Raw genomic sequence first — 12887 nt, forward strand, 5'->3', positions numbered from 1 at the left:
GCAGGACCCCCATGAGGAGGCTCCCTCCACCTCAGCTTCGTCGCCGCCACCGCCACCCCCACCCCCACCCCCTCCATCCTTAGACGCCTCCTCCGCCTTCCCCTTCCCCTCCTCCACCCCCACCCTCTCCTCCGCGCCTCCTCTCTCCCCGGTGGGGTCGGCAGCCTCATCTTCCGACCCATCCCGCTCTCCTCTTCAGGCGCAGGGGTCTAGACACACTTCTGCAGCGCAACGTTCGCTTGGTGGTGCTTTCGCTACGAGTCGCATGGCTCGAGAGGGATAGCCCCATCTGAGACCACCACTTCTGGTTCAGACCTCTTCTTTTGCAATAGCTTCTCTGGGGTGACCAATTTCGACATTCGCAGGCGTTGAGACTACTTCGATTACAGCTTCACGTGCTTCCTAGGTGATTCTTCTCTTGACCTAGAGGAGGCTTGCTTTCGAGTCCACGTTCTCTTTCTTGTAGCCTGAGGCACTGAGGCTTTGGAAACAACGATGGGTTTCTACTTTTCGTTGTGCGGCAGGGATGCTACAAAGTGGACCCTGCACACAGATCTTGACGGGCTTTAGGCCCTGGCCACTGAGTTCTCACACCACACAGGGGACTTAGGGGTGACAGATCTAGTATAGAAACTTTGGCCTTTGGCCAAATTCAGTGTGACGCCACCGGATGCAACAGGTTGCAGGCACATTGTGGTGCATTTGTTTGCTGACACCCAGAGCGTCCCTTGCTGTGTATTTGTACATGAGGATTCTTAAACAGAGGATGTAGCCCTAGGGGCTGCACTCTCGACTTGGGCCTGGGTAGGATAGTCACTTTAGACACACTTGTCTAGAGGTCGCTCGGATGCGGATTACTCCCCATCCAAACCAGCCGCGAGGTTGGCTGCTGTGGCAACATCCGTCTTTTCTCACTGACCCCATGAGGATCGTTTCATGGAATGTACAGGGATTAGGAGGGCCCCAGTTTCAGCTTCAGAGGGGTCGGTTGCGTCAGGAGCTTCAACGATGCCTTGTGGGAGGTGAGATTGATATTCTTATGCTGCAAGAGCATCATCTGTGTGAGAGCCGCATTAGACATTGTGGTCAGATTTTGCATGGTCGCTGAAACTAGCCTGTACTTTCAAAAAGGGCGGTAGACTTTAGACTTAAACCTTATTTGCTTTCACCCATTTAATTTGTCGCCCACTTTACCTGTTCTTTCAAGACACAACAAAGGGGAAAGGGATATAGGCTGCTAGAATGCACCTGTATGAGAAGACCGACACCAGATTGGCCCCTAACTTAGGCGCCCCTTTCGGTATTTCTTTATTGTTTAAAGAGGGAATAAACTCTGTGGTTCCCTACAAGCTGCCCCGCACAAGCTTGGTTGAATTTCAACTGTTCCGGCCCGATTTCGGCAGCATAACTATACTAGGACCCTTCATAGTCAGTATTCCCACGCATTGAATGACTTTCCCGATGCATACGGGCACTTTGCAAAACCTGGCGAGAATCTGCAGCACGCTGCATTCTCTGTTTTCAGCCCCGAAAATGCGCTAGATCACCTGTACAGCGGTCCCCTCGCGTCCCCCAACCTCCTGGGGGTATTAGGGACCGTTTAGGGCCAAAACCCTAAACCTGCAAAAATACACAGCAGGCTGTAATTTACTGTTTCGGGCTCCGTTTCGCGTGCCGGTCGCATTTGTAGCAAGTCCTCGAGCTCCCGCACCTGTAGGGCTACCTGCCCTTTGAATCGGACGAGATTTCTAGCGTGAAACCTCTCCGAATTCACCTGTACCTGCGGGGGATTAGCCGCTAGCTAATCCAGTACCTGTGCAAGAGGCTCTTGCCTCGGCAATCGTGCGTGAACCCACACAACTGTACATTGGTCAATTGAAAAGCCCACTAGAGGGGCATAACATACTGCCATAGGGGAGAGAGAGGGCAGTGCGTAGCGTGCAAGGCATCACTCCTGGCACCGCATTGTACATAGGAGGGAAAGGAAGCACTCCATAGCTCTTAACCTGTGACAAAAAATCTGCAAATGAGCCCCTTCTCCCTTCAAATTCAGCGCCACTTCTTCATGCATGAGGAAAGTGCACAGAGATGTGCCACTTGGCACATTTACAAGCATTTTCCCGTTTCGGGCTTGCCGCCTAAAAATCTCCCAACCGGTTGCCCGATTGACTTCACGGCAATGTAAGAAAATGTTCTCCTTGTCATTCCGGAGGTAATGACGCAAACACATTTTCAGGTCCCAAAATAGCAGTTCCCTAAATTTTAGGAGATGCTGCCATTGTATCTTTCTAGGTCATCTGACCCCCTTTGTACACTGCAGCCACACCCAAAACTGAAATGTAGACTCTGTAGCAAAGGATTCCACTTTGGCTAGTCAATGACCCCACTTTGGCTAACCATAGTCTTTGTCCAACCTTAGTGCTCTCTTGCCCTCAGGCTTGGACTCCCTCCCTTTGGTTAGATTTCCCGAGGGGTGTTTCCAAAAAGTGAAAGTAAATAAATAATAAGAAAGAAATCAACAAAAAGGATAGATAGTAGTCACGCGTTGGTGACAGTCGCTATGAGATGTTTTGGTCAGTTGCATTTGGACCTGGAGGTATCCAGGGAGGGTATGTATGATTATTGCGGTTTCTTGGAAGCAGGCCATTGTGGGCAGAGGTATTATCATGCCAGGCAGAGCTTAGCGGATTACTATGCAGGTTCAGGGATGCCTCATGGGTTTCCTGAATATATATGCACCCAATATGGCAAGTGCACTAGCAGAGTTTTGGTCTCATGTTGTTGAGTCTTTACCGCATGCAGAGCAGTGGTGTGCTAAGGGGGACTTCAACAGCCATGCTACGGTGCACAGGGTCTGAGTTGGCAGCTTGGGAGCAGCTATGTATGACTATGAGGGTTTCTGATGTTTGGCAACACTCAGGTTTTGTGAGGCCTTGTTTCTACAGTAGGGTAGGAGGAGTGAATCTATCTCGGATAGATCGCTTCTATGCCAGTGACCACATTTGTGACATGGGGAGATCTGTTTGCATCTTGGTAGGGACTACTTTTTTCGACCACGCCAAGTGATTCTCACTGTGACGGACAAACAGAGGAGGGGGGGTGTGATGCTACGCATCCCTAAGAGGATCTTGCTGGATCCAGAGCGTAGAGAACGAGTGGAGGCACTTTGGACAGAGAGACTGGACACACAAGACACCCCTGCTAGTAGAGTGGCCTCTGGACTGGCAGAGCTTAGTTGCTTCTTCCTTCAGAAGTCTGCAGTTCGCTTGGCTGTAGCTTGGGAGGAGGAGAAGCGTCTTCGACGGGGCATTGTCTCCTTACAGAGGATGCAGGAGCAGCATCCAGATATTCCTTGGTTGGAGGAGCAGATGCAGCAGGCTAGGCAAGAGTTTACTAGCATTGAGGAGCGGCGTCATGAGTTTTTCTTTCATGGACAGGCATCTCAGTGGACTAGGTGGGTGACAGAGTTACTGGGGAGTTTTTTGAGACAGTGGGGCCACGCCATGCGTACACCAATGTTAGTAGTTGAGGAGACCGGACGGATCCGTTGCTTCAGAGCCTGAGGATATGCGTGCAGTTGCTATTGACTTCTACCGCGATTTGTTGTCGCTGAGCCTTAGTCAGTGAGCCTTAGTCAGAGCGCTAGGATGCATGCAGAGAGCAGGTTTGGGCACAGATGCCTTGCCTTGTTACCGAGGAGATGAGACACCGACTTGAGCTTCCCCTCCAGCTAGAGGAGCTCCATGAGGTCCTCAGAGTACTCCCCCGAGGTAGCTGTCCAGGGGAGGATGGCTTGACTCTCAGTTTTTTCTTGAAGTACTGGGACTTCCTTGGTTCAGATCTTTGCAGCGCATTCCAGTACATTCTGCACACTAGCGAGATGCCTGACAGCATGAGTGAGGGCTTGATCTACCTGATTCCCAAGGAGGGCGGCTCCTTGGATGGGATTCGACAGTGGCGACCCATGACCATCCTCAACTCATCCTACAAAATTCTAGCAAACGCTCTGAGCTTGAGGATCTAGCCACTACTAGAGAGCATTATACATGGGACCCAGACAGGTTTTGTCAAGGAGCGTAGTATCCTTGACAACATCTTCACTTTTTGGGAGGCGTCTTCCCTCGCCCGTCTTGGAGGAGAGGATTTGGTTATACTCCTCAATTTTGAGAAGGCCTACGACAGAGTTGACTGGGACTTCCTGGAGGACACTCTACGCAGGATGGGTTTCATAGATGCTTGGATCAAGGGTGTGTCAGCTCTCTACAGGCGTGCTCACAGTCAAGTGCTTTTGGCAGGGGGAAGAGGGGAGCGTTTCTTGCTCACACGTTCGGTGAGACAAGGCTGCCCTCTTGCCCCCTTCCTCTTTCTGTTCTATGCTGAGGCGATGAGCATATTTTTGACTTCTCAGCAGGTTGGCTTGCATGGTCTTGAGCTCCCTATTAGGGCAAATGACCTTCTAGACGTTGAGTTTGTTTACGACTCAGCCTTGTACTTGGAGGGCAAGGAGGCCAATCTGTAGAGGTGTGAGCTGGCTCTTGAGGTTTTCTGTTGTGCATCAGGCGAACTTACCAATTGGAGGAAGACAGTAGCTTTCTGGACTAGCAGTGCTCCTACGCTTGATTGGTCACGAGGGGAGGGTTTTCGGTGGATTTCCCCAGGGACTGCAGTTCTTTACTTGGGTTGTCAGGTTGGCTTGGACTTGTTTCTGAGCAGCAGATTGCTCCACTCCTCCTCTCCATGCGGAGGAAGTTGCTGCACTGGAGTTCGGCACGGCTCTCTTTGCCAGGTGTTGTTGGCTACTATCAGGGTAGTTTTCGTTCGACGTACGGGACGTCTAGTACCGTTCGGTCGGACCCGTTCCGTTCCGTACGTTTAGTACGTTCTGTACGATCGAAAAATGTAGCCGTTTATGACCGTTGGCGGCAGTTTTTGCACGTGTTAGTGGGCGTTTAGGGAGCCATTTTGGAGCATGTTTGCAATCATGTGGCATGTACCAATGCCTATTGCCATGCTCTCCCTCTCACATCCATAATGCCCCATGCTCTCCCTCTCCCATGCTCTTCCTCTTCCTATAATCTATTTAAGCAACTCCTCCACCTTGTTCTCAACACAACTTACAAGCTACAAGCTCTAGCCTCTCAATGCTCTCATCATCCATGTGCTCCCATTGAAGCTCTCAAGTGACAAGGCTCAAGCTCTCCTTCTCTCCCTTGGGTTTCTCCCCCTCAAGCTCCCATTGAAGCTCTCGAGTCTCAAGTGACAAGCTCTCCATCGTCTCTCCCTCTCAAGCTCTCATAATTGTAATCTGTCTAAATGTCAAGTTTCTTTAAGGCCTAAGCCTTAGGCTTAAGAATTATTTTATTTTTTTTATTTTGAACGTACATAACGTCATCGTACATCATAATTTTTTTTAGTTCGTTTAGTACCGCACATCATCGTACGTGTACAAAACGTACAAGACCGTACGAGACCACCCTGGCTACTATGCGGTTCATCACGTCTTCTCGAGCAGAGAGGCCGATCGGAAACTTTCTTCGGTCAGGATGCGACACTTAGTTAGCCCGGGCCAAAGTAGCCTGGCAAGTCATCACTCTACCATGTTCTGGGGGGGTTTGGGGATCATAGACCCAGCACAGCATAGCAGAGCAGAGCCCTCCTTGGAAAGTTTGTTGTCAGAGGACTGCTTCTAGGGGAGGAGCCCTGGAAGGAGTTGTTGCTTTAGCAGCTTAGAGCTCAAGTGCCTCATGCAGGAGGCCCTTGGAGCCCTTCCATCGGGTGGATTTTTAGAGAGACGTGCAGAGTTGGTCTAAGCAGGAGACTGGAGGATCGATTTGCTGCGAGCCTGCTTCGCGCTTAGGAGCAGCTACGGAGTGGCCTGGAGCAGCACCAGCCCACTTGCACGGAGGAGCGCTTGAGACAGCCCCTTGTTTGGAACCCCATGTTTAGCACTCAGAGAGGCCACTTGGTTGGTAGTCTGTTTCATGTTTCTTGGGGTCCCATGGCAGAGGGTCGAGCCCGCACTCTAGCGACTAGCTTCAGTTTTCAGGTTTGCCAGAGGAGGTACAAAGCACCCAGTTACGGGGCATGAGAGGGGTGCAGAGCATGTGCCAGGACATTAACAGAGGCTCTTCCAGCTGAGTGGCTCACCCCTCTAGAGACGGCAGCTCCCAGATGGATGGGGGTCTTCACGCGACTGGAGGTCCTCATCGCAGTTCATGCTTGCTCGAAGTCCGTTCCCTCCATGTCCGTCCAGATCGAGGGAGAGGGTCGACTTCACAGAGTCTTAGTAGAGGCTCCACAGGTTGCAAAGTGCTGCTTTCAGGACCTGTGTCACAGATCTTGACCCGGCAAACCTTGAGGCAGGCCACTGGAGGCTTTTGGCTTAGGAGAGCTGCCCGTTGTCACGATTGCAGTGGGACCTAGGAGAGTGGTTTTGGAGAGACCCTTGTCTTCAGCTGAACACCTTGGGATCTCTTTCTTTCAATACATTGTTCGATTGGGGCGTCACATACTGGAAGCACAGAGAGAGACTTGTCCTCCTGCAGCACTCCATTGGCAGGAGGGGGGTCTCATTATTGAGTTCTTGTCAGGCTTTTGGGCGCGGTTGTGGGACTCTAGACAGCTGAGGCGAGTCACTTCGTTCCAGTGGCTAGTTGCACACAGAGCTACAGCAATGGGGAGTTGGCTGGTACATAGTGGTCTTTTGGTAGCCTGTGCAGCTTGCAACCAACCTTTGGAGAGTCAGCGTCACTGTCTGTGGGATTGCCCCATGGCACAGCAGGTTTGGTTTATCTTCGGGTTCTTCGGCTGATGCTGCTATAGAGCTTACCCCCCGGGAGTGGAGTAGTGAGAGAGAGGTGTGTTGGGAACTCGTCTGTGACCTGACACTCTGGTTCATTTCGCGGGCCCGTTGCTTCTGCATCTTTGAGGCTTGCCCTGTCCCTCCGGCGGAGACCGTTCGCGACCTTTGGCTGGAGTTGTCCATACTCTCAGGGGCCAGTTCGAGAGGCTACAGGGCAGCTCTGATCGCATGTAGGAGCGCAAAGAGGCTTTTCTGCGACTCTGGTGCCCTGGGCCCTTCTTCACCATGGTCCAGGGTGCACACAGATGGCACTACCGTCCACCTGTGTGGCTTTCCCCCCTCCCATCTTGTGATTTAGGCCCCATTGTACATATTTTGTTTTCTCATTGGGAGAGTCTCCCCTTGTCTTTGATGTAGCCCTCTCTCTAGTAGAGGTGGTTGTAGCCCTATGGGCAGTCTTAGGAACTAATGGAAGGATGTTTTTCTCGGGGAAGAAAAAACTCTAGAAGCTCTCACCCCAACTCCATTGATGAATTCATGTAATTCCTCTAGACTCTACGCAGGAGACCTCTTAAATAATGATCCAGACCTCAGTAGCATATAGGAACTGCACCTCTCCTACAACAGACTGGAGGGCAGCATACCTGAAGAGATTAGTTATCTCACTGCCCTAATAATTTTGTGCCGGGTGCCATCCCTGCGAGTTTTATCCATATCAGAACCATAGGAGTTCTGCTATGAAAAGCTTGAAGGAGGCCTTTGGCCACTTGCCAATTGCTCCTTTCTGGTTCAAATTGATGTGTCTTAACAACTACTTCTCTGGCCCAATTCGTTTTCAACTGGGCAGCTCAGCATTGCTTCTTCAGCAGGTTTTGAGCACAACCCAGGTCTATGCTGTAACCCCTGCCACCTTGTGCCAATATGTCAGAAGATAACAAGACATCAGAGAGATGCATCAGTGGTATGCATCAATCATAATCACTTGACTGTGCTGCCATGGGCCAACAGCCTTGGTATGGGAATTCTCATAGCTATTGCACTCCTCTATGTAGTGTGGGGTATCATGTAGAGGGCTGAGACGGGACAACTAGATACTGATGATGTGCTCAGAAATCTTCATGCTGAGGGCTAAGAAGGGACAACTAGATATTGATATGTGCTCAGCAATCTTCATCTGGCACCATGGCATGGAAACAGCAACTGGAACATAGAAGGGGAGAGGGAGCACCTCGTCATCAATGTGGCTACCTTTGAGAGGCTTCTTAGGAAGCTTGCTTTTGCACAGCTTATAGAGGTGACAAAACGGGTTTAGCCAGGAGAGCCTCATTGGCAGAGGGGGCGTTGGCAAGGTGTACAAAGCGGAGTTAATAGGTCTACGGTTTCCATCAAGAAGCTGCTGCAATTCGGCTATCAAGGAGAGAGAGTTCACAACGGAGATGTAGACTCGGGGCAAGATTTAGCATAGAAGCTTGGTGCCCTTGTTAGACTATTGCAAGGTGGGCGACGAGAGGCTGTTAGTGTATGAGTATATGGAAGGTGGAAGCTTAAATGATAGGCTACATGGAGATGAGGGGATGAAACAGTGGCTGACATGGCAACCCCAGAAGCAAATTGCATGCAGGGCAGCTCCAGGGCTTTTCTTTCTACATCAGGAGTAGCGGCCCCGTATAATCCACAGGGACATAAAGTCCAGCAACGTGTTGCTTGACAAAAATCTTGAGACTAGAGTGTCTGACTGTGGCATGGCAAGCATTGGACACATTAGCAGGTTCACTTGGCCATGTGCCTCCAGAGTACTACCAAAGCTTTAGGTGGACTTTCAAAAGGGACATCTACTCATTTGGGGGTGATCTTGCTAGAGCTCCTCACTGGGAAGCGACCTACAGACGACGAATTTTTTGAAGACACAAATCTGGTAGGCTGGGTAAGGCAGCTTGTGAATGAGAGATGTACGTCTGAGGCCCTAGATCCTTGGCTTCTGCAAGCAGATCCTGGGGACAATCAATGTGAAATCCTGCAGTGCTGGCAGATCGCATGTGATTGTGTTCAAGACATTCCTTCCAAGCAACCAGAACGCGATTGTGATGATCATGGAGGAGGCAACAATTCAGGAACTCATATTTACATCCAACAGAGTATAAATCTCATGAGCAATTGACTAGAAGACTTATTGTCATTCTAGACTAATAGCTATAAATCTCATGAGCAATTGACTAGAAGACTTATTGTCATTCTAGACTAATAGCTATATCTATGTAGGACTCGCTATTATTTGCCTAAAATTGCACTATCCGAGCCATGTTTTTAGTACTACCAAGTTCTCTTATGCAATCCAATGTGCAATGTGGGAGTTCGTAGATAGGGGTAAGTAGCTCTTTACACTATTTAGCAGCCCATTGTGGTGACCTTTGTAATCTATCTCGTGTTATGTATTGGGCCTACACGCTTCTTAATTCAACCATGCGTCAAACAACAGTGTAATATCTAGCATTACAACAATGGTATGTAGGTGCCAAACCAAAACCAAAAACGATCTGAAAAGATGAGAAGTGGACCCTAAAGCTTGCATTCATCATTGTAGGGGCTGGACTCGCTAAAATGGCAAGACCAAACAAACAAGAAGGGTGGAAACTATAGATAGTGCCAGTACACGAATTGCCTTTCTGGACAAGTCACTGTGTAGAATCTCTTAAGAATAGGTCAATTACTGATGCAATTTCAACCTCGTAAAAACGCTTCCAAATCTACAATATTAAGCATTCCTAGTTCCTCCTAGATGAGCATTAGTCTCAAGACTTTTTGTGAAACAAAACTAGCACCAAAGTTAATATTGCAACAAATAACACATATATTTAATGTACTACATCTCATATGCAAGTCACAAAATGAGGTTGTGAAGGTACCACCCCGTGCAACGCAAACATTGTATGTGAGTCTCACATACAATTCGACGAGCTTTAATGTATTTAGTACCTTTTTAGCCCCCAATCCTAATATAGGAGCCCCTTTATTATATCAAATCGCTTGATTTCTTGATATAGCACTATGAGAATGAGTCCTTAGTAGTATAATGGAGCCAAAAACTAACAAGAATCTCTACAATTAGAACGTAGCACCTTTGAAAATATTGACAACAGTTATTATTCGTCACATTGTGGCTATGGTCCACCAATGACTATAAGCATGTAGAAATGCAGGTATGAACCGTGCAACTAATTGCACATATTGTGGTGGTATAGCCACAATTTTAACCACTATACAACTATATCAAAGTTAAGGATATGCATTTGGATGGTTATTCTTATTTTCAAGCTTACAAATAAACATAAAAATTAGCATAGAGCAATTGACACTACAAAGCTCAACTCATATTGGGCTAATTACACTTGAGAGCTTTGAAACATGTGATTTAGTTTAAACTTACTTGGGCTTCTATTAAGCACAAAGCAAGACATATTTTTTAGTCTTGTGGGGTCTTCAAAGATTACTAATGGAATATTACTCCCCACTCTAGATTGTGAGTCCAAATAATCTAGCTGCTCATCATGAGTGTCCATATTTCAATACAACAGCTACTTTTGAACTCTGCAGTAACTACAAAGACAATATGTTAATTCTCACTTGTTAAACCATATATTAATTTTTACAAAAAGTTTAAGATTTATTGGTTAGAGAAGCGATAGAAGTAGCTTGAAACTCCTCTGTAAGATAATACCCTTTTCATATAGCTATACTCTAGCTTTGCACTATGAGTGAAGGCGTGTACGTGCACACACATATGTGTATAAGTGATATATACATAACATAAGATAATACTCTTTTTGTATAGCTATACTCTAGCTTTCCACTATGAGTGAATGCGTGTACGTGCACACAGATATGTGCATATTCTAACATAACAAGTGATAAATACATAACAAGAGACTATTTACAACTTTCAAATCGAAACCACCAATAAGCTAGCTATGAGGAGAAGTGTCCATCATTCTCGATAGATAGACCATATTAGTGAAGATAATTTCTAATACCATTGACAATGATCCTCATGTACGCTACCTCATCCAAGTGATAAATGTAAGTGACAAGTCATCCATGCATACCATGTGTAAAGCTTGATATCTCAAAAACTCCCCCTCAGGCTTAATGCCATATCACATACTCCAAGCATAGCTTAAAATAGCCTTAGCTTCTTTGCTCCAAGGGAATTTTTGAAGATGTCTGCAATGTGCTCGTTTGTCTTCGTGTACCCAAGGTCGATGTCACCATCCAAGACCATGTCTTGGATTAAGTTCTAGTACCTAAATGTACTTTCTCTTTATGTGGAATGGTGGGTTTCGTGTCAACTATATGCCACTATGGTTGTCATAGTAGATGACAACACATCTTTGAACTTGTATGTTGGCAACTCTCCAAGTAGCATTTTCACCCATGCTACCAATGCAACACCTTGTACTAAACCTCTGCACTTGACAAAGCAACCATAGCTTGTTTCTTGATGCTCCATGTGACAATAGCACTCCCAATGACAAGTGAGAGCACAAACTAATATGATAAGAGTACCAATCCAATGTTGCATCCATAACAATGGTGCTAGCCTCGTGAGATACTACATAATCCAAGTAGCCTGCACATAGCTCTTTTAGAGCTCACATAACACAATGTGTGCCTCGTTGTGTCCGAGTGTAGATTCCTAAGAAGCTACATAAACTTGCTCTAATCTAGCTGTGTAACTCAAATCTAGTCTTGAGATCATCAAGTAAATCAAGTTACTCACAATCTTCCTCAACATGGTGGAATTCTTAACCACATTGAATTACACCTTCAAGTTATGATTACGGGTATAGCAATAGGCTTACAATCATGTATATTGTATACAATCAAATCCATTCTTTTATGCATATAATCTCAATGCCCAAAAAGTAACATTTTAAAGGGGGTTTCTCCAACGTGTCTATATCTTATTGCAATAGAGCAAAAACCACATATTTTATTGTCAGCCCATGGGACATAGCTGATTTGTCTAATGCATGGAGATTAAATAACAAAAATATGGAGTAGCTTAGCTTTGTGAAATTGAAACGCTATTGTAACATAAGCATTAAAGCAGCACTGGAGAGGTGTTGGTTCCACAAAAAAGCAAGTCAAAACCTACTTCAATCAAACGTTAATTTGTAGTGAATATCAATCATTAGAAGCTAGTTTCATAGCCACAAGCTCATGGGTGTGTTTCACTAACCTATAGTTATTTAAAAGTAGGCAAGACCCAACAAAATCTATCTATGGTCTCAAATCCCCTATTTAATGTGATTAGACAAAAAAAACGATTCTTAACAGTTAGACCTTTTTCTAATAGGTCCATTTCTACATTTGATACGCTTAATAAATCTACTTAGGGAAGCTCTAACCCCTCCTCTTCAAAAAATGCATAAATAAAGTGAAAGAAACAAAAATAGCAAGATGATTGCCATGCCACAAATTCAAAAATACCACGAGAGCTTATGTTGATGCGAAGAGCTTTCACATGTGAACACAATGCCGGCTGTGGGATTGCAAGCGTACTTTGCACAAGAGAGATAAGAATGGATGAAGCAAGATGATAGACTAAGTACTGAGGTTGACACATTGCTCACCAAAAGCAAACGTGATTTTTATAAAAGTTGTCTTACATAAAGTGAGTATTGTGGGATGAATAAGATACCACCTAGAAGATCAAGGCTCCTAGCTAATAAATTTTTCTCTTATATATATTTGTAAAAAATGAATTATAACAATAAGAAAAAATGTGGGAACCATCTTTTCATATGATAGACAAATTACAATGTGACGATAATAAATTGGCATGTAATGGATCTTGTTAGCTTGGTAGCTAACATTCCCCTCTCCTTGGCCATGTTGTCTTGTGATATGTTGATTGTAGGTTACTTTGTACGCTTGTCGCCTTTGATACACATCTCACATAGTCCATCTGGGGACATTATGTGTTGTCAAGGACACATTGAAACCTTTGAATGCAACTTGACCATTATTGTTCCCGTTCTTCAAGTATACGTAACATCCTGATGCCTTGTTTTTACATCAAGATTTT

At 46.3% G+C, this 12887-nt stretch overlaps 1 long non-coding RNA gene and 1 pseudogene across 2 annotated transcripts in view; both read left to right on the forward strand.

Moving 5' to 3' along the window:
- The window catches only part of LOC147450061 (uncharacterized), a 75646-nt gene that overhangs the window by 43596 nt on the left and 19163 nt on the right, over positions 1 to 12887 (forward strand). The window lies entirely within an intron of this gene.
- LOC147450064 (serine/threonine-protein kinase BRI1-like 2) lies at positions 2561 to 9108 on the forward strand (annotated as a pseudogene).

This window comes from Adiantum capillus-veneris, chromosome 9 (assembly GCF_014529385.1).
Source record: "Adiantum capillus-veneris isolate H3 chromosome 9, ASM1452938v2, whole genome shotgun sequence".
NCBI lineage: Eukaryota > Viridiplantae > Streptophyta > Polypodiopsida > Polypodiales > Pteridaceae > Adiantum > Adiantum capillus-veneris.